Source organism: Phalacrocorax carbo (genome assembly GCF_963921805.1).
Source record: "Phalacrocorax carbo chromosome W unlocalized genomic scaffold, bPhaCar2.1 SUPER_W_unloc_1, whole genome shotgun sequence".
Taxonomy (NCBI): Eukaryota; Metazoa; Chordata; class Aves; order Suliformes; family Phalacrocoracidae; genus Phalacrocorax; species Phalacrocorax carbo.
The window spans coordinates 1,642,608-1,668,312 of record NW_026990243.1 but is presented as its reverse complement, the minus strand read 5'-3'; the positions used below and the strand labels follow the sequence as shown (position 1 = coordinate 1,668,312).

General features: G+C 43.4%; 1 protein-coding gene and 1 long non-coding RNA gene across 2 annotated transcripts in view; one reads left to right on the top strand and one right to left on the bottom strand.

Moving 5' to 3' along the window:
• LOC135310811 (protein mono-ADP-ribosyltransferase PARP8-like) overlaps positions 1–25,705 on the bottom strand; it is a 203,583-nt gene that overhangs the window by 84,693 nt on the left and 93,185 nt on the right. The gene's annotated exons all lie outside the window — the stretch shown is intronic.
• LOC135310812 (uncharacterized) lies at positions 14,039–16,067 on the top strand. Its single transcript, XR_010370812.1, has 2 exons — positions 14,039–14,480; positions 15,412–16,067. It is a non-coding gene; the product is annotated as an uncharacterized LOC135310812 (long non-coding RNA).

The window sequence follows — 25,705 nt, the reverse complement described above, 5'->3', positions numbered from 1 at the left end:
TCTTTATAAGTGATCTGGATAACGGCATCAAGTGTAGCCTGATGAAGTTTGCTGATGGCACCAAATTGAGTGGGGAAGTAGACACTCCAGAAGGGAGAGCTGCTCTGCAGGAAGATCTGGATAGGCTGGAAGAGTGAGCCAGCAAGAACCTTATGAAGTTCAACAAGGACAAGTGTAAGGTCTTGCACCTGGGGAAACATAATCCGGGAGTGCAGCACAGACTGGGATCCACCTGGCTGGAGAGCAGCTCTGTCGAAAGGGACCTGGGGGTCCTGGTGGACAGAAAGCTCAACATGAGTGAACAGTGTGCTGCTGCGGCCAAGAAGGCCAACAGGATGCTGGGTTGCATCAAAAAGGGCATCACCAGCAGAGATAAAGAAATCATTATCCCACTCTACTCAGCGCTTGTCAGGCCACACCTGGAGTACTGTGTCCAGTTCTGGTCCCCGCTGTACAAAAAGGATGTGGACGTGCTGGAAGGGGTCCAGAGAAGGGCCACCAAGATGGTCAAAGGACTTCCCAAAGGACCTGCCATACGAGGATAGGCTGGGAGAACTGGGTTTGTTCAGCCTTGAGAAAAGGAGGCTCAGAGGGGATCTCATCACCCTGTACCAGTACTTAAGGGGTAGCTACAAAGATGGAGACTCCCTTTTTACAAGGAGTCACATGGAGAGGACAAGGGGGAACGGACACAAGTTGCTCTTGGGGAGATTCCGATTGCACATGAGAGGGCGATTTTTCACAGTGAGAACAGTCAACCATTGGAATAATCTCCCCAGGGAAGTGGTTGACTCTGCCACGTTGGACACCTTCAAGAGTCATCTGGACAGGGTGCTGGGCCATCTTGTCTAGACTGTGCTCTTCCTAGAAATGTTGGACTAGATGATCCCTGAGGTCCCTTCCAACCTGCGACTCTGTGATTCTGTGAACTCTATGCTACCCAGAGTTTCTAGAAAAGAAATACTTTAAACTGAATATCCAGCTGTTTTGCACAGCAGGAACAGAATGAAGCTTCTGGCGTAAGTCTAAGATTTATGCCTATGGAATTGTTATGAGAATATAACCAGCTCTGTCCCAGGGAAACAGCTCACTTACTGCCTTATTAAGTGTGGAAATTGTGATCTAGTTGCTATTCCAGTTTTAGCTCTCTCTATTAGAGGCAGAGCTCCGTGTGCTAATGTTGTATCTCACAAACTTGCTGAAGAAAGGAAAAAAGATTTTTTTGTCATGTCGAATCTTATGTTAGTCTAATACCAATCTATAACGAGATATAAGAAGAGTATAAATAAGACTTTCTTAATGCATCTGAAGCTATGCAATTCAGAGGAGATGACTTTTTTTTGTTTGTTTACAGTATCCAAAATCCTAGATCTAGCTCATCAATGAAGCAATGAAGAAATGCAATAAGTTAATAGGATGTACGAAGCTCTATATCTGAAGAAAAATACTAAGACTCAGCAAAGTAAGCTATGGACAAATATGTAAGATTAAATGTTACTGTGGTATTGATTATATGGCAGGGTCAACTTCTGAACAAGTTGGTGAGCTAAAGATTAATGAAACCTTGATAAGAAAAATACAATTATACTGGTGAAAACTTTGGGCCAAAGGGCCTTTTGAATGACCTGTATAATATTTCTGAAAGCACAGCATGATATAGACCTGATGTTTTGTCTCTCTTTTAAATGAGGCAATAAGAAGGAATAAGAACAAGGTCCAATTGAACAGACACAACTGAAACTGTATTCTTTTACCAATTTCTAGCTATAAATTCTCAAAGTTACTACTTATCTTTAGTATCTACACATAACATGCAACATAAGAACACTTCACGAATGTCCACTAATTATACAGAAATTTTTTCCACTTCCAACTTCACCCCTTTGTTTTGTTGTCTTTGAAAATGCTTCCAAATCTTTCAATTGATGTCTATTACTTTCATACCCTTTAGCCTCCTCTTCTACTTCAACAAGAGCACAGTTTGATCCTGAAGCCAGACCCTTCCTACTATTTTACTTCTAACCAGCCTTTTTCCTCAAATGAAAGAAAATTGGTTCCAAAAGGATTCCACCATGAACAGAGCCACTCTCTTTTCTTGTAACTGGTCTGAGATCCAGTTTGAAACCCAAGACCTTCACAATAAATCATACCACTGTTGTGGTTTAGCCCCAGTCAGCAACTAAACACCACACAGCTACTTGCTCACTCCCCCCACCCCTGTGGAAAGGGAGAGAGAATCAGAAGGGCAAAACTAAGAAAACTCATGGGTTGAGATAGGAACAGCTTAATAATTAAAATAAAACAGTAATAATAAGAAGAATAATATCATGAAAAGGAAAATAGTGAGAGAGAGGTGAAACCCTGGGAGGAGGGAAAAAGCCCCAAATAACAAGTGATGCAACCACTCACCACCCGTTGTCCGATGCCTCCGGTTCCTGAGCTGTGATCACTGCATCCCCTGGCCAGCTCCCCCGAGTTAATATACTGGGCATGACATAATATGATATGGAATATCCCTTTGGCCAGTTTGGATCTGCTGTCTTGGCTGTGCCCCACCCCCTCCCCTCCTGGCTTCTTGTGCACCCGGCAGAGCACGGGAGGCTAGAAAAGTCCTTGACCTGGACAAGCACTACCCAGCAACAACCAAAACATCGGTGTGTTATCAACCTTATTTTCATACTAAGTCCAAAACACAGCACTCTACCAGCTACAGTGAAGAAAACTAACTCTATCCCAGCTAAAACCATGACAATCACAAATACAGGGTGGAAACTATGATTTTCAGAAGATGTACTGTGGGATCCCATCGAAACAAAACTTAAAACTTTCAAACTGCATTTCTGAAATGTCTGGCCTTTGAACAAGTGCCTTGAGATTTGGTAGGAGATGAAGGCATTTAGGTATTGGCCAGCTGAAAAACTAGGTGGGCTATTTGCACAAAATATTGGAATATTTAACAAGAAAGAAAATCCATTAATTTTTTTTTGTAGTTGACCTTATTTGAATTAGGTAATTCTCTGAGGAGAATTACAATTCAAAAATAATAGTTAAACACACTGCAAAAGGCTTCAAAATCAAGTCTGTCTTCCAATTTGTAGGAAGATGCCATGCATGCAAATAACAGCAGAAGAGACTCAACAACCATAAGCAGCAATTTTTGATGGCAAAAAGACCTCTTCTGCTTAATGGACACTGCCAAAAGACAAACCTTCCAAAATCACATTCTGGAGACAACCGTTTTGTTCTATGTTGAAAAGAGGACACACAAAAAAAAACCCCAACTCACTCTAAAAGCAATTGAAATGGAAGCAATAATTACTATTGTATTACTTACAGTTAGGCCAAAGAAACTTAATGCAAACTCTCCTTTTGGTGCTCAATTGTCACAGTCACGAGTGAATAAATGTTAGGTATTTTGACAGTTTATGAACAAGTGAGTTAGCAAAATACTTCATCACTTGGTATGTAGAACTACTGTGCTCTTAAACACTTTGATACATTTCTGTGGAGCTCATAAAGAATGCAGCCATGCTACAGGAAAAATAATCTTGCTCTTCCACTCATGAGCTTTTGAAATAATCCATCCCACTCAGTACAGATCAGCTGAGGAAGCACTCCACTGAAACCCATTTTCAGAAATATACATTCTGAATTTTCTTATTAGGTAAATTACTTAATCAACTATTGTTACTATTCTCTTCATAATGCCTTCAGTAAAAAAATATGGGAGACAAAATGTATTTATAAATGTACATTTATAATAATGTAATGTACACATTTAATGTATTGCAAATCACATTTATGAGTGTTGTGGTTCAGCTGGCAACTCAGCCCCACACAGCCACTCGCTCACTCCCCCACCGGTCGGATGGGGGAGAGAAACAGAAGGATAAAGCTCGTGAGCTGAGATGAAAACAGTTTAATAATTAAAATTAAAAAAACAAAAATGCAATGGAAAGGAAAAAAAACAAGAGGCTTGAAACCTGGGGGGGTAGGGTGGGAAGGAGGAATGAACCACCAAAACAACCCACACATGACACAGCTGCTCACCACCCGCTGACCTGACAACACCAGAACCCAAGCCGCAACAATGCCTGCATGCCATCTGTCCCCGTTAATATACTGGTCATGGCATCACATGGTATGGAATAAACATCCCATTGGCCAGTTGGGGTCAGCTGTCTTGGCTGTGGCCCCTCCCCTCCCAGCCTCCTACACACATGGCAGAGCATGGGAAGCTGGAAAGGTCCCTGGCTACTACAGGCACTACAGTGAAGAGAATTAACCCCTTCTCAGCCAAAACAAGCACATTCTCCACCCCTTATTCCATACCATTTACACCATGCCCAGGTCCCATACCATCCAATGCAACCTTACCAACAACCACCCCTCCCCTTCCCATCCTTTAACATAATACACAGATATCATTCCCTTACTCTATGGACCTTCCCTGTAAAATGTCCATTAAAATGTACATTGAGTTCACCCAGTCCATTGCTCCAGGCTCCATCTGTCGTATCAGTCTTTCAGGGCAGGAGAGATGGTGTGTGTGGCATTGGGTTGCTGCATACCGAGTCAGTCATCGTTCCATCACTGCTGCACTTTGCTTGTTTCATCAAAGTTTATCTTCCATGGATAGGGATGTTTGTACTATGATATCATTGATACAACACAGAGATGACACACAATATTATATAGCAGTCTGCATTGTGCCATTCAGTTCATTGGCTGTTTTCACCCAAAATCAAATCCCCTGGAGGCACACATCGGACTTCTCCATACTCCCGCATCACCCACCAAGTGCACCCAGGTCCTCGAGCAAACGCAATCCCACGAATGGGTTTGCCTTTGCCGGAGGCAGGAAGAACCCAGACTGTTTTCCCCACCATATTTTTTACGTGCACTACAGGGACTCTATCCCCTTCCACAGTACGTAGGCGTTCCGACTGGGCAGGGCCAGCTCAATTAGCAGATCCCCTTGTGTTGACTAAGGAGGTGGCTTTTACTAAATGTGTATCCCAGTTTAAATGTTCCACCCCCCCAATTGCTCTCAGCATAGTTTTTAACACTCCATTGTACTGTTCAATTTTTCCAGAGGCTGGTGCATGACAGGGGATGTGATACACCCACTCAATACCATGCTCTTTGGCCCAGCTGTCTATGAGGTTACTTCGGAAATGAGTCCCATTGTCTGACTCGATTCTCTGGGGGGCAATGTCACCACAGGACTTGTTTTTTGAGACCCAGGATAGTGTTCCATGTGGTGGCGTGGGACACAGGAGACGTTTCCAGCCAGCCAGTCATTGTTTCTACCATTGTAAGCACACGGCGCTTGCCTTGGCGGGTCTGTGGGAGTGTAATATAGTCAATCTGCCAGGCCTCTCCATATTTATATTTCAGCCATCATGCCCCAGACCACAGAGGCTTTACCCGCTTCACTTGCTCGATTGCAGAGCACGTTTCACATTCATGGATAGTCTGTGCAATAGCGTCCATGGTCAAGTCAACCCCTCAGTCACGAGCCCACTTGTATGTTGCATCTCTCCCTTGATGGCCTGAGGTGTCATGGGCCCACCAAGCTAGAAATAGTTCACCCTTATGTTGCCAGTCCAGATCCACCTCAGCCACTTCAATCTTGGCAGCCTGATCTACCTGCTGATTGTTCCGATGTTCTTCAGTGGCCCGACTCTTGGGGACGTGAGCATCCACATGATGTACCTTTACAACCAGGTTCTCTACCCGGGCAGCAACATCTTGCCACAATGTGACAGCCCAGATTTGTTTGCCTCTGCGCTGCCAGTTTTTCTGCTTCCACTGCTGTAACCAGCCCCACAGGGCATTTGCCACCATCCAGGAGTCAGTATAGAGATAGAGCACTGGCCACTTTTCCCATTCAGCAATGTCTAAGGCCAGCTGGATGGCCTTTACCTCTGCAAACTGGCTCAATTCACCTTCTCCTTCAGCAGTTTCTGCTACTTGTCGTGTAGGACGCCATACAGCAGCCTTCCATCTCCGATGCTTTCCCACAAGACGACAGGACCCATCAGTCAACAGGGCATACTGCTTTTCATCTTCTGACAGTTTGTTATACAGTGGGGCTTCTTCAGCACGTGTCACCTCCTCCTCTGGTGATAATCCAAAGTCTTTGCCTTCTGGCCAGTCCATGATCACTTCCAAGATTCCTGGGCGACTGGGGTTTCCTACTCGAGCCCGCTGGGTGTTCAGTGCAACCCATTTACTCCACGTAGCATCAGTTGCATGGTGTGTAGAGGGGATGTTTCCTTTGAACATCCAGCCCAGCACTGGCAGTCAGGGTGCCAGGAGTAGCTGTGCTTCAGAACCAATCATTTCTGAAGCAGCTCAAAACCTTTCATATGCTGCCAATATCTCTTTTTCAGCTGGAGTATAGCAGGCTTCGGACCCTCTGTATCCCCGACTCCAAAACCCTAGGGGCTGACCTTGGGTCTCCCCTGGTGCTTTCTGCCTTAGGCTCCAGGTAGGACCATTCTCTCCAGCCATGGTGTAGAGCACATTCTTTACATCTTTTCCTGCCCGGACTGGCCCAATGCCTGCTGCATGAACTATCTCCTGATTAATCTGTTCAAAGGCTTGTCGTTGCTCAGGGCCCCATTTGAAATAGTTCTTCTTCCGGGTCACTTGATAGAGAGGGCTTACGATCAGACTGTAGTGTGGAATATGCATTCTCCAAAACCCCACAATGCCTAAAAACGCTTGCGTTTCTTTTTTGCTAGTTGGTCAAGACACGGCTGTTATCTTGTTGATCACATCCATTGGGATCTGACGATGGCCATCTTGCCATTTGATTCCTTGCAGCTCACATACCCGTGCCCCTAGAGTCGAGGTAGGCTTGCCACCCCACCTTCTCATGTCCTCTCCATGGTCATGCAGGTAGAATCATAGGGTGGCCTGTGGTGTGTATCCTCTCCTTTGAGCAACAGGATGCTTATTCCTCACAGCTGAGACACTACTCTGTCGAGGTGGGGAGTAGGACAGATCTTCTTTGAGTTGCTGGACCTCCCGGGACAGTTTCTCCACAGCAGAGATGAGCGAGGAAGAGATATTCTTCATACTCCCTGAGTTTATCAATCACCTCCGCCACTGTTGGTGTCTCGTCCCCTCTCCAGGACATTACTGCCAATGAGGTTGCAGATGAGGTTGGTGCGCTCCGTACAAACTTCTGCCACATGGGTTGTGTGCACTCGGCTTCATCTGGATCTTTGGATGACCGTTGATCGTCCAGGTCACCATAAATCACCTCAAACACAGCTAATTCCCTTAGATACTGGATGCCTTTCTCCATAGTTGTCCATTTTCTTAGGCGATATGTAACATCTTCTTTAAAGGGATACCTTTCCTTCAATCCAGATAGGAGTCGCCTCCAGAGGCTGAGGGCTTGTGGTTTTTTCCCAATTGCTTTGTCAACGCCCCCTTCCCCAGAAAGGGATCCCAGTTGTTTGGCTTCTTTTCCCTCTACTTCCAGGCTACTGGCCCCGTTATCCCAGCATCAGAGCAGCCAGGTGACAATGTGCTCACCTGAACGATGGCTGAAATCTTTTCACATATCTCACAACCCAAGGACAGGGATCAGGTGGTCTTCGTTTCATTTATGACTTCTTCCTCCTCTCCTCGTGAAGGCCCTGCTTCTTCATCACCCTGTTCTAAAAAAGTTGCAGTCCGCTTCCACGATTTCTTCTTGTGTATGGGGACGACTGTTACTGGCATGGGTTGATTCTCTGAGCCAGCTCCAGGACTTGCCGTGGGGGTTTGAGTAGCCAGAGTGCTTGTCCTGGGGGTTGGATTGTCTACAGTGCCAGTCACTTTGCCTTTCAATCCAGAGACCTTCTCTTCCCCTTGGGAGCACTGAATACTGTTGAGCAGGGCTCGGTATGCATGGACCAGGCCCCAGCACGTTGCAATTATCTGTGTCTCTGGAGTTCCCAGGGTAACAACATACTTTCTCCAAATCTTCCACTAGTTTTTCAGGATTCTGCACTTGTTCAGGGGTGAAACTCCAAAACACTGGGGGTGCCCACTGCCCTAGGTATTTGCCCATGCTATCCCACATGACCTGCCACTCCTAACTATCAAGCCTTGGGGCAGATTTCTGAGTGATGTTCTTAAGTTGCTTAGTCAAAACCAAAACAACATGCCCAAAAACTAACAATAAGTGCACCTTAATTACCCAAGCATGTTCAAGGTACAAAAAGGTTGTTGTAATAAAGGAGGAGACATCATAGAAGAAAGTTGCAGAGATACCATTCTGTATTTTGTCATGGTTTTAGCTGGGATAGAGTTCATTTTCTTCACCTTAGCTGGCATAGTGCTGTGCTTTAAACTTAGCATGAAAACAATTTGACATAACACACAGATGTTTTCGTTGTTGCTGGGTAGTGCTTGTACTAGTTAAGGACATTTCTAGCTTCCCATGCTCTGCCAGGTGCACAAGAAGCTGGGAGGGGAGGGGGCACAGCTAAGAGAGCGGATTAAAACTGACCAAAGGGATATTCCATATCCTGTAACGTCATGCCCAGTATGTTAACTGGGAGGAGCTGGTGTCGTGGACAGGGGAGGGAGGGAGCAATTGCGGCTCGGGGCCAGGCAGCATCAGTCAGTGGGTGGTGAACGGCTGTATCATTTGTGTTTCTGTGGGTTTTTTTTTCTTTTTCCCTTCCTTTTCCATTTTATTATATTAACATTCTTGTCATTATTATAATAATTATTTTATTGTAATTATTATACTGTGCTTATCTCAACCCACAAGTTCTTTTGCTCTTCCGATTCTCTTCCCCATCCCACAGGGGTGGGGGGGAGTGAGCGAGTGGCTGCGTGGTGTTTAGTTGCCAGCTGAGGCTGAACCACGACAATTTCCTCCATATAAAATCTCTCAGAGGAGGTATAATTGGTAATTGCCTCAACAAGGTGGTATCCAAAGTACAGTAACGTTTTCAGTAAAAACCCCAAATACCAGATAAAGCTGAAAACCAGTGTTTGCATAACAAATATCTTAGGCAAAACATTACTAATCACAGAATCGCAGGTTGGAAGGGACCTCAGGGATCATCTAGTCCAACATTTCTAGGAAGAGCACAGTCTAGACAAGATGGCCCAGCACCCTGTCCAGACGACTCTTGAAGGTGTCCAACGTGGCAGAGTCAACCACTTCCCTGGGGAGATTATTCCAATAGTTGACTGTTCTCACTGTGAAAAATCGCCCTCTCATGTGCAATCGGAATCTCCCCAAGAGCAACTTGTGTCCGTTCCCCCTTGTCCTCTCCATGTGACTCCTTGTAAAAAGGGAACCTCCATCTTCTTTGTAACTACCCCTTAAGTACTGGGACACAGTGATGAGCTCCCCTCTGAGCCTCCTTTTCTCAAGGCTGAACAAACCCAGTTCTCCCAGCCTATCCTCATATGGCAGGCTTCCCAGTCCTTTGACCATCTTGGTGGCCCTTCTCTGGACCCCTTCCAGCACGTCCACATCCTTTTTGTACAGCGGGGACCAGAGCTGGACACAGTACTCCAGGTGTGGCCTGACAAGCGCTGAGTAGAGTGGGATAATGATTTCTTTATCTCTGCTGGTGATGCCCTTTTTGATGCAACCCAGCATCCTGTTGGCCTTCTTGGCCGCAGCAGCACACTGTTCGCTCACGTTGAGCTTCCTGTCCACCAGGACCCCCAGGTCCCTTTCCCCTAATCACAGCAGACTAAACAAACCAACAACAATCTTTAACACAAACCACAAAAACGAGAACATGGTGCTATGACCAGCAGCTGTTATTATCTCAAACCCTTGAGTCCCACCTTGGGTACTAAAAAAGACTGTTGTGGTTTAGCTGGGTTTTCAGCCCCACACAGCCACTCTCTCACTCCCCCACTAGTGGGACTGCAGAGATAATCAGAAGCGTAAAGCTCATGGGTTGAGATAAGAACAGTTTAATAATTAAAATAAAACAACAACAACAAAAATGCAATGGAAAGGAAAACAATGAGAGGCACAAAACCCAGGGCAGGGGGAAAAGGGGAATGAACCACCAAAAAAACCCCACACATGACACAGCCACCCACTGACCTAACACCACAACAATGCTTCTTTGCCAACTGCCCCCGTTAATATACTGGTCATGGCATCACATGGTATGGAATGAATATCCCATTGGCCAGTTGGGGTCAGCTGTCTTGGCTGTGGCTCCTCCCCTCCCGGCCTCCTGCCCACCTGGCAGAGCATGGGAAGCTGGAAAGGTTCCTGACTACTACAGGCACTACAGTGAAGAGAATTAATCCTTTCTCAGCCAAAACCATCACAATGAGTGAAGTAAATACTATTAGCAAATACAAGTGTACAGGTTAGCAAGTACTGCATTCTATTAATTCATGATACCTTTACAATACAGTCCCAGTAATGTGACAAACAGTATTTAGAATCATGTGAGTTAGAAATACAGAAGATAGCACATGACATGACATGGTTCTGAAAATAAAAGTTTATATAAGGCTTTTTAAAATACAAATAAATATACAGGCTTTTTGCTCTTTCACACAGTGAAATAACTATTGAAGCAGTGGGCTTGTGCTTTTTTTTTAAACAATGAAATAAAAACTGGTGTAATTAAATAAAAAAAATATTGCTGAAAAAAAACCTTATTATCTTCTGGAAATGAGAATTATAAGTCTCCACAAATAAGACAAAAATTAAAAGGAGGTGGACTTAAGTTTTCATGCACATATTAGCACAGCTATGGAAAAAGCGACTGTTCGTCAAGGGCAGCAAGAATATTTTCACTGCATTAAAATTTATTTTCTTTTCTGCTACAGAATTTAGAACTTGTATTAAATCCCACTGAAGTCCAAGGGAGTCTTTAGTTCTTGATAAAGAAGATTACAGACAAGTTGCACAGAAAATACAAGACTTCTGGTCCCTGCCATGCTCTTGGTATTTCTAAAAAAAAAAGTACTTAATCACTTTGCTAAAAATTTCAAGATGTATTCCAAAAGCTGCAAATTTTGGTCAGCACTTTTTTTTTTTTTTTGTATTTGCAGTTTGCTATACAATTGGCCTTTTAACCATTTCACATTCATGCTATTTTCTGGATTCCTGATTAAAACAAGGTTTATGGATTTCTAAACAGCCTTTAAGTACCCTTTAAAGTGTTTTGAATGTGCATGCCTGCATCTCAGCAATTTTTTTCCAGATATATAGGCCACCTTAAATCTCTTTCTGAAACGCATTAGTTCAACGAGTTTCCATATCCCCCGTGATCCAGTAACTGATGACCCAGCATCAGTCATAGCTAATTTTTGCTGCTAGACAGAGCCAGGTGCTTGCAAAGAACTGAAATTTGTCCACACACTTCCTTCCTTTCACTATACATCAAAACTCCCCATGGTGCACCTGCAATTATACAGAAAATAACAAGTAACTCTTTTGTCACAGAAGAGTAATCTTTTCCTTTGGATGATGGAGAATGTGCATAGGTGGTGACATGAAAAGTCCCAGGCAAAACTACTGATGACAAATGAGAACTATTCCAAAGAGAGATGAGCAGTGTAAATATGTCAAAAATGGCACTGCTTTTATTTCTTCTCCAGAATACAGAGTGCAAAACAAACTTGGGACAGTAACCTCTTAATCCAGCTCAGCTGCAGCCAGAGCAGCATATATGATCACAGCCATTAGGTACCTTATTTCCAGGGTTGGGCCCATCTTCTTCCAATCTCCAAGAAGGGCAAGAAGGAGGACCTGGGAAACTATAGGCCAGCAGCCTCACGTCCATCCCTGGAAAGGTGGTGGAGCAGTTCATCCTGGAGGTCATCTCCAAGCATGTAGAGGACAAGAAGGTTATCAGAAATAGTCAGCATGGAATCACCAAGGGAAGATCATGCCTGACCAACCTGATAGCCTTCTATGACGGCGCGACTGGCTGGGTAGATGAGGGGAGAGCAGTGGGTGTTGTCTATCTTTACTTCAGTAAGGCATTCAGCACTGTCTCAGCATCCTCATAGGCAAGCTAGGGAAGTGTGATTGGATGAGAGGACAGTGAGGTGGACAGAGAACTGGTTCAACAACAGAACTCAGATCAATGGGGCAGAGTCTGGTTGGAGGCCTGTAACTAGCTGTGTTCCCCAGGGGTCTGTGCTGGGTCCAGTCCTGTTCAGTATATTCATCAGTGACCTGGACTAAGGGATAGAGTGTAACCTAAGCAAGTTTGCTGATGATACCAAGCTGGGAGGAGTGGCTGATACACCAGGAGGTTGCGCTGCCATCCAACAAGAGCTGGACAGGCTGGAGAGCTGGGACAAGGGGAACCTGATGAAATTCAACAAGAGCAAGTGCAAGGTCCTGCACCTGGGGAGGAACGACCCCATGCACCAGTACAGGTTGGGGGCTGACCTACTGGAAAGCGGCTCTGTTGAGAAGGACCTGGGAGTGCTAGTGCACAACAAGCTGACCATGAGCCAGCGATGTGCCCATATGGCCAAGAAGGCCAACAGTATTCTGGGTTGCATTAAAAGGAGTGTGGCCAGCAGGTTGAGGGAGGTTATCCTCCCCCTCTACTCTGCCCTAGTGAGAGCATATTTGGAGTACTGTGTCCAGTTTTGGGCCCCCCAGTTTAAGAAGGACAGGGAACTGCTTGATCAAGTCCATCAGAGAGCTACCAAGATGATCTGGGGACTGGAACATCTCCCTTACGAAGAAAGGCTGAGAGACTTGGGTTTGTTCAGCCTGGATGAGAGAAGACTGAGGGGGGATTTAATCAATACCTATAAATATCTAAAGGCAGGGTGTCAGGACGATGGGACTAGAGTCTTTTCAATAGCACCCAATGACAGGACAATGGGCAATGGGAACAAATTGAAACACAGGAAGTTCCACTTAAATATGAGGAAAAAACCCTCTTTCCTGTAAGGGTGACAGAGCAGTGGAACAAGCTGCCCAGGGAGGTTGTGGAGTCTCCTTCCCTGGAGACATTCAAAACCTGCCTGGATGCGTTCCTGTGCCCCCTGCTCTAGGTGTGCCTGCTCAAGCAGGGGGGTTGGTCAAGATGATCTCCAGAGGTCCCTTCCAACCCCTACCATTCTGTGATTCTGTGATTCTTCCACTATGTGTTTTCCACAGTTCTGGGGGGTTTTGTTTTTGTTTTGTTTTGGGGCTTTGCTTTAGTTTGTTTTTTTAAGGAAAAAAATTTTTCCTCTCTTCATTTACTTTCTTTTCCTTTTGGAGCAGTGTTGTCAGAAGCAACCACGATATGCTTTTTTTGGAGCCAGTTAAGAGTTATCTTAAAGCCATTAAATACTCTTGATCTTCAGTTCTTTGAGATATCTGAGAGAATCAAAATGTTTCCTAAATAAAGTCCCCAATACTTCTTAGTATAGCTGAAATATTGTATTTATGGACTAAAGCTATTTTTTTTCTGTAAGTTCCATACATACAGCTTCCATTAACATCAATACAAAGTCAATATAGAACTTCCAAATATGGAATTTGGACGTCAAACTATAGGGTTTTTTTAATCGTCTAAACTAGAAAATGCATATTCTTGCACACATTCAACATAAGAAAATCACATAGGGCAAGCTTTTCAGTAGATGTTACATATGAAATTGTCCAACTCTTTTTATTTATGTCAGTATAATACATTCACATAATTCAGGACCACTGGCATACCTACAGCCAGCTATTTATCTGTTTCTTACAGGTACACAGAGTCTCCTGGTCAAGTCAATAAGGTGGCACCCAACACCTCTGAAAACTGCTAGATTATGATACACCACGGACCCATATCCTGCACACATTTTAATCCAAGGCAACAATTGCTGTTCCCAACTACTATGCTACACAGCTGCAAAGATTGCTTGCAAAACTGAGGGGTTGGCTCAATCTGCTGCCCCATTACACTAACATGGTCAAAACCACACCATTTTCAGTGGTTAGAGACACAAAAGGAGGCACTATGGCTATCTGCAATTCCAGCAGGCTTTGCCTTCTCAGCCCAAAAGACCCAAGAACTACAGTGGTGTAGGAGATGAATTTGCAAGTAACTTCGCGCTGTTTGACATGTCCTTGAGCTGAAGCAGCGTGGCAGTAAAAAACAGACACAGGAGCGTGGGAATGTCAAGAATGAATTAAGTAAGCTAAAACAAATGAGGTAGCGCAAATAGAACAGCCTATTAGAATGTAGCATAAGGCGTGTGCTTAGAGCTAGCTGACAAATAACAGAACCTGTTTGTGCGCATGATCGCGTGGAGAATGTGTTGAAAAGATATATAAGCAGTGAAAAGCTGACAATAAAGGTCTTCTGCGGAACATCTGTCAGGAGTCCGTGACATTCATCCCTGCAAATGGTGACCATGATGTGGGAGAGCAACGCTGAGGAGCAGCGTCTGCAGGGACCCCAGCCGGATGAATCAAGCTGATGGCAGGACCGCAGCTTTAATCCCGGGACATCACCTTAATATTACAGGTGAGCGGCTGGGGCAGTAAGCATGGGAGCTAATCTCTCTGCCGAAGAAGAGGCGATTGTTAAATTACTGATTCAGTTACTGAGCAAATGAGGCATTAAATACGATACTTTTAAAGTAAAGTTATTACTGAAATTCCTGCAAAAGCATGGGGCTCCATCAACAGTCTCAGCAGCGTTCGATGTTAAAACATGGGAAGGAGCGGGGCAAATGGTGGAGAGATGGTCCCGAGCCCCGTACTGAGAGCGGCGATAATCCCGGCGCGGAGGAGGTGGCGCCGGGGGCTTTAACGGCTGCGCCACCCCGCGAGGGACCGGGATCGGCACCGGCGCCGGTACCGGGGAGGGGCGGAGCGGAGCGGAGGCCGCCGTCTGCAGCGCGCTGTTCTCAGGCGGCAGATCGGCAGCCAGAAACCGACGCTGGAGCCGCACATCCGCGGCGGCGCCGACCCGGGACCAGCACCCACGCCCGCCCGACCCCGCCGCCAGCACCAACGCCGAGAGAATATGAAACAGGAGCCAAAATGACATCCCGATTTGGAAAAACCTGCAGCCGGAAAGGGGGAAACGGCAGTTCCAAGTTTGATGAAGTGTTTTCCAACAAACGAGCACACCACACAGTCAAACAACTACTCCAAAAACAAAAAGGGGGAGATAGCTAAGAAACCCTGCACAACTGATTAGCAAAAATATTATACGTGATGAACCATTTGTCACTACCATTCCAGAACGATGATACCCCACCTATAGTAAAACACTATAAAGCCATGGGCAAAGCCATGTTGGAACAGGTTTACTTCTGGAGGGACTGCAGCCAGCCATGGGCAAGGGGAGGAGTTCATTGCAATGTTAAAACCTATAACCTGGCCCAAAGGGACCAGGGGTGGAGATTGTAATGGATATACTTTTAAATTGTTGTAACCTGTGATTTGAGTTGCATGTTATAGGAATTACTACAGCAGGAACCACTTGAACCAATGGAGGACAAGCCTTTCAAGGAGCAGTGCAAGTGCAGCAGTGACCCGATCCGAGCTGGTTTTGGTGCCCAGTAACTCCACGCAACACACCACCTCTCCTGTTCTGAGTGACCACAAGAACAGATGGAGCCCAGCGCCGTGGACTAAATGATATCCGTGTATTTTATCAAAGGATGGGAAGGGGGGTGGACGTTAATGACGTTGCATTGGATAACGTGGAACCTGAGCATGATGTAAATGGTATGGAATAAGGGGTGGATACTGTCCTGGTTTCAGCTGCGATAGAGTTAAATTTCTTTGTAGTAGCTAGTATGAGATTATGTATTTAACAATATTGGTGGCAAATATTTGATAAATAGTTTACATCTGTTAGACTGTCTTTTTGTATGTGAACAGCAATGCATAACTCATCTTCCTAGAACTGCAGAACATTCATTAAATGGAAAAATTAAAATTATTTGGGTGCTTAAGGCTACTGGCAGTTCAAATAGGTGTAAAATTAGGGCTTTTCCTTAAAGCTGATATTTCTGGCTGTGATCTAATACTGCACCAGAATACTAGAATAACTCTATTTACATATCTTTGGCAAAATAATAAAACACCCCAGAAGTGAGGCATGCTTTTGTTTTTGATAGAAACTAAATCCCACTTCTTTCTTAATCTTCTATTGGTGGTGAGTTAGCAGGTTTTTACTCCTAGACTACTCTGAGGTTTTGAGCAGAGAATTACTTTAAATATACACAGCTGACTATGCAGCAAAGGGTAAATCTAAAATACGAAGATAACTGGGTTTTATATTGATACCCTTCTGGAAGGGAGGAGGAGAGGAGATAGAGCTCTGCCACATAGCACTAGTGATGTCTATACTATGCATGCCATAAGGCAGCTTTTGTTTCAGGGCTTGAAATCATGTGAGACCTTGATTTGAAAAAAAAATAATAAAAAAATCTTGTCTATGTAGATGGTTAAGAACTGCTGATGGACAGAGTCAAATTTTATCATTGTGATTTCATGGTAATATTTCACAAGTTCTAATGAATATCTTGCATGCCCCTTTGAAGTGCACCTTGAGTTTACTTCTGAAATAGAATTGTTACAGAATAAATTTCTGAAAGTCTTCAAAATATTTATGTGGCCATATCTAGTAAGTTTAGGGAAGAATGTGAAGCAGTTTCTAAAGCTGCACAAGCTGTTGCAGGAGGATCACTTCAGACTGAAAGAGCATGATTGCTACAGAACTATTCCTTGTTTAGGTATAAATGATGAAGGAAAGACACAGCCAGAATAGCTGACCCAAATTGACCAAAGGGATATTCCATACCATATGACATCATGCTCAGTATATAAAGCTAGGGGAAGAAGGAAAGGGAGGACGTTTGGAGTGATGGCGTTTGTCTTCCCAAGTAACCGTTACACATGATGGAGCCCTGCTTTCCTGGAGACGGCTGAACACCTGCCTGCCCATGGGAAGTAGTGAATGAATTCCTTGTTTTGCTTTTAATTTTGCCATTCTTTTGTCAGTGCTTGCAGCGATTAATAGAGAGAACAGTAAAAAATGTGTGGCTAATACAAAAAAAAAACGGGGGAGATGAATTTGCAAGTAACTTCGCGCTGTTTGACACGTCCTTGAGCTGAAGCAGCGCAGCAGTAAAAAACAGACACAGGAGCGTGGGAATGCCAAGAAGGATTTAAGTAAGCAAAAACAAATGAGGTAACGCAAATAGAACAGCCTATTAGAATGTAGCATAAAGTGCCTGCTTAGAGCTAGCTGACGAATAACAGAAACTGTTTGTGCATGTGATCACGTGGAGAATGTGTCGAAAAGATATATAAGCAGTGAAAAGCTGACAATAAAGGTCTTCTGCGGAACATCTGTCAGGAGTCCGTGACATTCATCCCTGCACAGTGGTGCAAGGGACAATGTGAAACATGAGAGCAGGTCAAACTCTCACCCCTGGAGCCACAATGGGATACTTGTAACATCTCTGCCGCTATACCACAGCCGTGAACAGCATGGACTCATGAACAGCAAATAAAATATAAAATTCAGTATGAGGTGACAAGAAAAGACAATAGTTTTTTCTTTTTCTTTTCAGTTTCAACAGTTTCAGTTTGAGGGCACAGGTGAAGTAACACTTCAAATACAACATTCAGTCTCTGGGTGTCCTTAGCATTAGAAAGATGTCAGTAAATGGGGGGGGAGTTCAGGAATCATCAAGGAACAATTGGCAATCTGGCAGAAGAGGACAGTGAGGAAAAAAATTTAAATGGTTTCAGATGGCTAGGTATACAGAGTGGCAAATCAATGAGCAAGTGTGGCAGGAAATATGATGACTGCTGAGACATTTACCAGAGTGCAAACATGAAGATGGATATCATATTTACATGATGGCCCAAAGGAAAATGGCAAGTGATATTCAGGTGAAATTAGAGGGAAAAGTATAACTTGGCTGAAAATCAGAAAAGGAGAACCCCATTAAACAGTGAATTAGTCTTCCAGGGAAGGGGTAGAGGGCTAATCACATAGCCATTTAAAGTCAGGTTGGAAAAGAAGCTTAAATAAAATTTATGGAAAAATTTTGCATTGGCAAGGTTACTAATATGTTACCCATTGCTAGTTTCAATGAGTTATGAATGAGTAAAATGTTACTTGCCTTTCTCAGTAGTATCTTGGAGAACAAAGTTGTAGGTTGAATATGACATTGGTGACTCACAATGTTACTCGTAGAGAAAAATTCAAAGCATACCCCTGTACTATTTCAATAGCGTGCAAAATAATAGAAGCAGGGAATTTCAGTTCAAGAGCTTTTTATGCATTTGAAGTGACAGCATTGGGTAAGGTCTGAAACAGTTCTTCCACTAACTTCTCATGAATTTTAGCTGTTCTTGAATATCACACTCTCTGATTTCTTCTTCATGACAGAATTGTGGTGGGTTGACCGTGGCTGGATGCCAGGTACCCACCAAAGCCAGTCTGTCACTCCCCCTCCTCAGCTGGACAGGGGGGGAGAAAATATAATGAAAAGCTTGTGGGTCAATATAAGGACAGAAAAGACCACTCACCAATTACCATCATAGTCAAAACAGTCCCGACTTGGGGAAATTAGCTTAATTTATTACCAATCAAATCAGAGTACGGTAATGAGAAAATAAAACCAGATGTTAAAACACCTTCACCCCACCCCTCCCTTCCTCCTGAGTTTAACTTTGCTCCCAATTTCTCTACCTCCTCCCCGTGAGCGGCGCAGGGGGACAGGGAATGGAGGTTGCAGTCTGTTCATCACACGTCGTCTCTGCTGCTCCTTCCTCCTCAGGGGGAGGACTTCTTATACTCTTCCCCAGCTCCAACGTGGGTCCTTCCCACGGGCTGCAGTTCCTCACAAACTGCTCCATTGTGGGTCCTTTCCACAGGGTGTAGCCCTTCAGGAACAGACTGCTCCAGCATGGGTCCCCCACAGGGTCACAGGGCATGCCAGCAAACCTGTTTCAGCGTGGGCTCCTCTCTCCATGGGTTCACGGGTCCTGCGGGAGCCTGCTCCAGCACAGGCGTTCCACGGGGTCACAGCCTCCTTCAGGCACATCCATCTGCACCACTGTGGGGTCCTCCATGGGCTGCAGGGGGACAGCCTGCCTTACCATGGTCTTCACCACAGGCAGCAGGGGAATCTCTGCTCTGATGCCTAGAGCACCTCCTCCCTCTCCTTCACTGACCTTGGGTGTCTGCAGAGTTGTTTCTCTCACATATTCTCACTCCTCTCTCCAGCTGCAGTTGCACGGTTTGGGTCCCCCCCCCCCTTAAACATGTTATCACAGAGGCTCTACCACTGTCACTGATTGGCTTGGCCTTGGCCAGTGGTGGGTCCATCCTGGAGCTGGCTGGCATTGGCTCTATCGGACATGGGAGAAGCTTCTGGCATCTTCTCACAGAAGCTACCCCTGTAGCTCCCCTGCTACCAAAACCTTGGCATGCAAACCCAATACAGAATGCAACGGAAAGCGTACTGCACTAATTTTTTTTTTTTTTTTTGCATTTAGGCATATTCAGTAACAGCCCATCTAATAAGGAATAATTCTTAAATATATGGGCTGTTCTTGGGTCAAAGAATTCTTCTAGATGCATCACTGCTCACAGAACATTAATTTCATACTATACTCAGACAACCATACCTGAATATAGTCTTGGCAGACATTCCTACAGAAAATGCTAAGCAAACTATAGAACAAATAACAAAAGATAATTTTAATACCCTACCCCAACATGTAGTTAGATTTTGAATACCATTTTAACTTGTAAAGTTACAATTAAAAAATCCCTCCACTAGTCTTAATTAGATCCCTGTCTTCCAATGAAAATAATTACATGTCAGATGAAACACTGGCTTAGGAAGCCCCTGTATTCTTGCAAAGGCAGAGGTAGTTCTATTCCTAGCTGTGTTACAGTGACTTGCTATATGCCTCCCAGCAAGAAAAAATGCACACATTTTAAAAAGGCAATCAGTAACTAAAAAGTGTTCTAGACACTGATTTACCTTTCATGTATGCTGCATCTCTACATCTCCAACAGAAATCAGTGGGAAGCATCAGCAATTTTGAAGAATAAGGCTTTATAGTCCAAATTTAAAAAATAATTAGGCAACAGAATTTGTGCAGGATGGGCAGTTAGACCCTTAAACTGTTTATATTCCCTTTGAAATCTCATCAGTACATATTCACCGTTTCAGATAATTCATTGTACTTACAAAGGTATAAAAAAGTTCATTTTATCATGGATTTCTATAGAAATTTAGTTATCTTAGAAGGGATTTGGCTACCTAAGCACCTTTTATGAGGCCAGCATGTAAATACCATTGAGAAACCAGTAAAGTAAGATTCACGCTAAGGCACTCAAAACTGATACATACTTGTTGAAACACACAGTGAAATACTGGCTCCATGAAATTCAATTGTCAAAACTCTCGCTGACTTCAAAAAAGTGAAGGTTCAGCCTTATCTCAGCTTCTCCACCAGCAAATCTGCAATAAAAATACTTCAGAGATGATGTACTCCCTTCATCCCTTCCTTATTCCTTACTCTGTCTGTACAGTTTAACACACTCAGCCACCAAAATGATCACCAAAATTTGGAAAGCATCCTGAAGATGGGAAATGACCTAAGTGATAAGTTTTGCAATCAGACATTCTATTATGAAGTATTTCCAGTAAATCTAGAGAATGAGAGTAAACATGAACAGAAAACTTCAGTCTTCTGCTAATGTGAGATTAAAAACAGTGTCTTTCACTAATACAGAGGCCTTAATCCTCAGAGCCTTTAATAAAGACAGAGATATGAAGACTAATGTAAAAAATTAGACAGTATAAAGAGAACAAAACCAATTAGCCTATAGAATGAAATAAAAAAGAAAAAGGATCAAACACCAAAGAATAACTGCAATGGCTTGAAGTACCGTTCAGACAGCAGTGCCCCAGACTGCAGAGAAAGCATCAATGGAAGCAGTAATGCAGCTGCAAGTGCTTATCACCCTGTTTACTGAGACCATTGTACTGAGAAACCTAAATACAGAGATTCAGAAATCTGATTCAGACATCTACATCTTAAAATCTGGGCCAGTTTTACCAAGATCCAAACTGTCTTCTCAGGCATGTCGGGATACATAAAACATACACAGCACAGTAAGTGAACTGCAAATAGCTCAAAGTAGGCAGAGTCAAAATAGTGTAATCATGAACATTTGGGGAGATTTTTATTTTTTTTTTAGTTTGAGGGTTGGGGTCTTGGGTTTTTCTTGAGGAAGGAGAGTTTGCAAAAAAAAAAAATTCAGGTAGTATTGCCCCAAGTGGGTGGGTACATTGCATTTTAATGTCCTCAAAAAATTCCCCTGAGAAACTTACCAGCAGACATGAGCTGAACCGCTTACCTGCTCACACAATTGTTTATCCTCAGATGCATCAGTGATATGAGTCATGCAAACACCTAGATCAAGAAACATCCCAATTTCTTTCACAGCCCTGTCAGGTGCTATGAGGCTACTGCAGAGGCTGCTCCTCCAGAACAGAAAATCAGGAGTCTGGTGGCAAAGTGATTATAGTTCACTCCATTTTGAAAGGTCACTCACGTTCCATCATCTCATAGTGTCATTAAGCCCAAGAGAAGTGGGATAACTGTTCAAAATTACTGCCTGGGGTGAAATGGAACAGTAAAGCCTTATTCCTTATTTGCACCAGAGAAATTAAAAGGAAAAATAGCAGTCTCCTTTCACACCAGGACACATATAGCAGAGGGCCTGAAAAAATATAGCAAGATTTTACTGCTTAACATAATACTTAGTGATATATTAAGGCATGTGGGGGAGTTCATGATGTATTAATCAAAACATATTTGAAAAGCTTCACTGTATTTTTAAATTATGCTAGACTATGTGATCCAGGACCCAGCCACCTCCTGGGATGTGCTGCATTCTCAGCTACTGAAAAGTCTGTGGGAACAGAGGATGCTTAGCACTTTGCAGAATAGGGCCCTCAATGCTCAAAGGAAAATCTAACCTAAACATAATCTAAATGACTCAAACAGATCAAGCAGCATTAATTAACAACAATCTAACAAGAACGTGGATAGCAACATAAGGAAACAAATTTCAAGTGTTTTTTTTAAAAACCAAAACAGTACTGATTCCCCTCCCATGTTACTCAGCAGCAAAACTCTAGTTGAGTTGAAGTGATACCTGATACCGACTTCAAAAAGAACATATGGTCCCTTCTAATTGGAGCAACGTAGCTAAGTTTGAAATACTTTGAATACTTAGTTACCCTCCCCCTCTACTCTGCCCTAGTGAGACCACATCTGGAGTACTGTGTCCAGTTTTGGGCCCCCCAGTTTAAGCAGGACAGGAAATTGCTTGACCAAGTCCAGCGGAGAGCTACGAAGGTGATCAGGGGACTGGAGCATCTCCCTTATGAGGAAAGGCTGAGACACCTGGGTTTGTTCAGCCTGGTGAAGAGAAGACTGAGGGGGGATCTTATCAATACTTACAAAACACTTATAAATATCTGAAGGGCTGGTGTCAAGAGGATGGGGCCAGACTCTTTTCAGTGGTGCCCAATGACAGGAAAATGGGCAATGGGCACAAGTTGAAACACAGGAGTGCTGTGAGTGTGCAAGATTTACTCTTTAACTACATCTGGCAGAATATCAGAAATGGCTGGATTCTTTATGCTTTTTACTGTAGGATCTAAAAAGGATATTACAGTGTGATCATGTCGAGTTTTCTTTTTTTTAAAAAAAAAAATCTCATTTCCTTTTTCCTGTTATCTGCCCCTGTATAAAACACTGCTCCTCCAGAAACCCTGTAGACCGAACAGAACTGCCGATCTGTCATCTTTCAAATAGATATGAGTGATGCCCTGAAGTTGTTTTCACTTTATATCTCATTTGACATGGTTTACATAAAAGCAGTGCTTGGTTGTCCTGAAAAAAAAAAGATGTTTCCTTTTTTTAAGTGTTTTTCTCACTCCCTTTTTTTTTTCCCTGAAGCTAATCAAGGACATCATATCAGTTCTGAAATACCTCTTTATTCAAATATGTACTTAACTCTCATTGGCAGTGAGGGACAGTGACAATAAGGGTGTGCATGAGAACAGATCTAATACTGCAGCATATTGTAAAGAAACTAGATAAGACCTGTAAGAACTAAACACACAGATTAATTTTGTCAGCAAAATTCCCTGTTGTGGTCTGCTTTCCCTGCATGAGCACAATAACTATAATAATGGCAGTTCTGCAGCTGCAAGGAAAGTTGAATTTTAGTCTGAATGAATTGTTTATTTTTGCTTAAAATAATGACAAATTGTTAACTTACGCTGTTTTGATTTTGAATATTTGGCTATTTGTCTTTATTCAAGGGTTTATACATAGTGCTTAATACTGTAGTATCAGAAATTCTCATGTAACTCGATGAATTAATTCCCACCTCACTGTAGCAGTGAAGTATTTCACAGCTGGGGAGCTGTGCCACTGAAAGAGTAACTAAATTGCTTGTGGCTTTCTACAGCTAGAGATGAAAACCACTGTCTGAAGTCCTAGCGCGTTATGTCCACCAGGTGTTTGAGCCACTTGATGATAAATACATACAGATAATGTTTTTCTCCCCTTTAGTGGTATGCCCTATTGCTTCTTACATGAATTTAATAAAACTCTGCCTACATCAGAGATTCCATTTGGTGAATAATTTTGAAATTCTGGTGTCACTCTGATAACACTGAAAGTCTTCAATACAAAAATATGGTGAAGAAAAATGGTTTCGGGCTAATTGATGTGTGTTTTTACTTGAGAATTTATGTTCAATTTATATATACTGTAGCAAGAAAGGAGAGAGAGAATTGAAAAACATTTTAAAAACTGAAACATAAAAATGTGTCCATCTGAAAATATCAAAATGGAACACTTTCCTGAACATCATCTTTTTTTTTTTTTTTTTTTCTTTCTTTTCCAAAACGATCCAGTTTAAGACCAGCCTTTTTTGGATAGGTTAGTTTTAACCTAGCTCCTCTGTCTGGTTCATTGCATGGCAATGTGTTTACTGGCTATGCAAGGTTTGGGAAGAGAAGGTTGTTGGACCGCTCCTTTTAGAAACAGTGCTGGCTTACATAAGATGAAAGTGTCCATGAAAGAAGAGGAGAAAACAATTTTTATGGAATCCTTTGCTCTGAATGGTTTTAGTTTAGCCGGAACCGTTTTTATACAGGGCTTAGGAAGGGCTGGCACGAGTACACGTCATCTTCTGTTGCTGGTGACTGCACTTAGCTTTGTGTTCAGGTTATTAAATATGTACTTTCATTCCTAAAATCTACCTCTACTACAGTAAGATAGGGATGAAAACTAGATACACAGCTTGCACTTAGCCCTCTGTTTATTGCTATTTCAGAATACCTGGAAGATTGTACACCATCTTTCAATTTTATCTTTCCTATCAAATAGGGCTTAACATTTTTGCCAGGACAGCACCATTTCCTGGAAGAGAAATCTGTGATATGAGACAGGAATCTAGTTTAGATATAACATGGAAAGCATTGTGATTTTAATTTTTAAATTAAAGAGTCTGTAGATGAAGTAATGTTGAATACAGCCTTGGGTACTTTTAAAAAATAGGCAACGTTGATGGTTTGTGAAAAGCAAAATCAATGCCATTCTACTCACAGTTTCATTGACCTCGCTTTTTTTTTATGATCTTGCTTTTGACAGATCCTTCTTGCCTTGCTCTTAGTGTCACCGAAAACCGGGAATAAAACTCCATAACGCTGGGTGTATTAAAGAGCAGGCATTACTTTATTTGGTGCCAGGTGCATGGGGGATCTTTCCACCCAACATGCACACCTACTATAATTCCTTTTTGACATTTATACATGAAAGTTAACACACCACGCCTGTCTAATAAATAATCATTGACCCGACTGAGCACCCTGTTCTTCTGTTGGTCTGTATCTTCTTCGCTTACATTTAAAGCTACAGAGAGATTTTAATTCACTGCGCATGCTCAAGAGGAGTGGGGAGGTGTGCTGGTTTTGGCTGAGAAAGGGTTAATTCTCTTCACTGTAGTGCCTGTAGTAGTCAGGGACCTTTCCAGCTTCCCATGCTCTGCCAGGTGGGCAAGAGGCTGGGAGGGGAGGGGCCACAGCCAAGACAGCTGACCCCGACTGGCCAATGGGATGTTCATTCCATACCATGTGATGCCATGACCAGTATATTAACGGGGGCAGTTGGCACACGGGTTGTTGCAGCTTGGGGACTGGTGGTGTTGGGTTGGCAGGCAGTGAGTGGCTGTGTCATGTGCGGTTTGTTTTGGTGGTTCATTCCCCCTTCCCCCACCCCCCAGCCCTGGGTTTCGCGCCTCTCATTGTTTTCCTTTCCATTGCATTTTTGTTGTTGTTGTTTTATTTTAATTATTAAACTGCTCTTATCTCAACCCATGAGCTTTACCCTTCTGATTCTCTCCCCCATCCCACTGGTGGGGGAGTGAGCGAGCGGCTGTGTGGGGCTGAGTTGCCAGCTAAACCACAACAAGAGGGTAGTCCTTTTGTCCCTCAGTTGAGTTGGTGGTCGCAATCTCCCCCTACTGGAATTCCCTTTCCCCCAGTTTCTATGCTTCCGCACCTTCTGGGCCAAGATGTTCCCCTTTATCACCCGTGTCTTCACATCTGGCCTTCCCTTATCTTCACACCCTTCTTTGTGGCACTGTTAGTCTTTTAGGAGGCTCTCCTT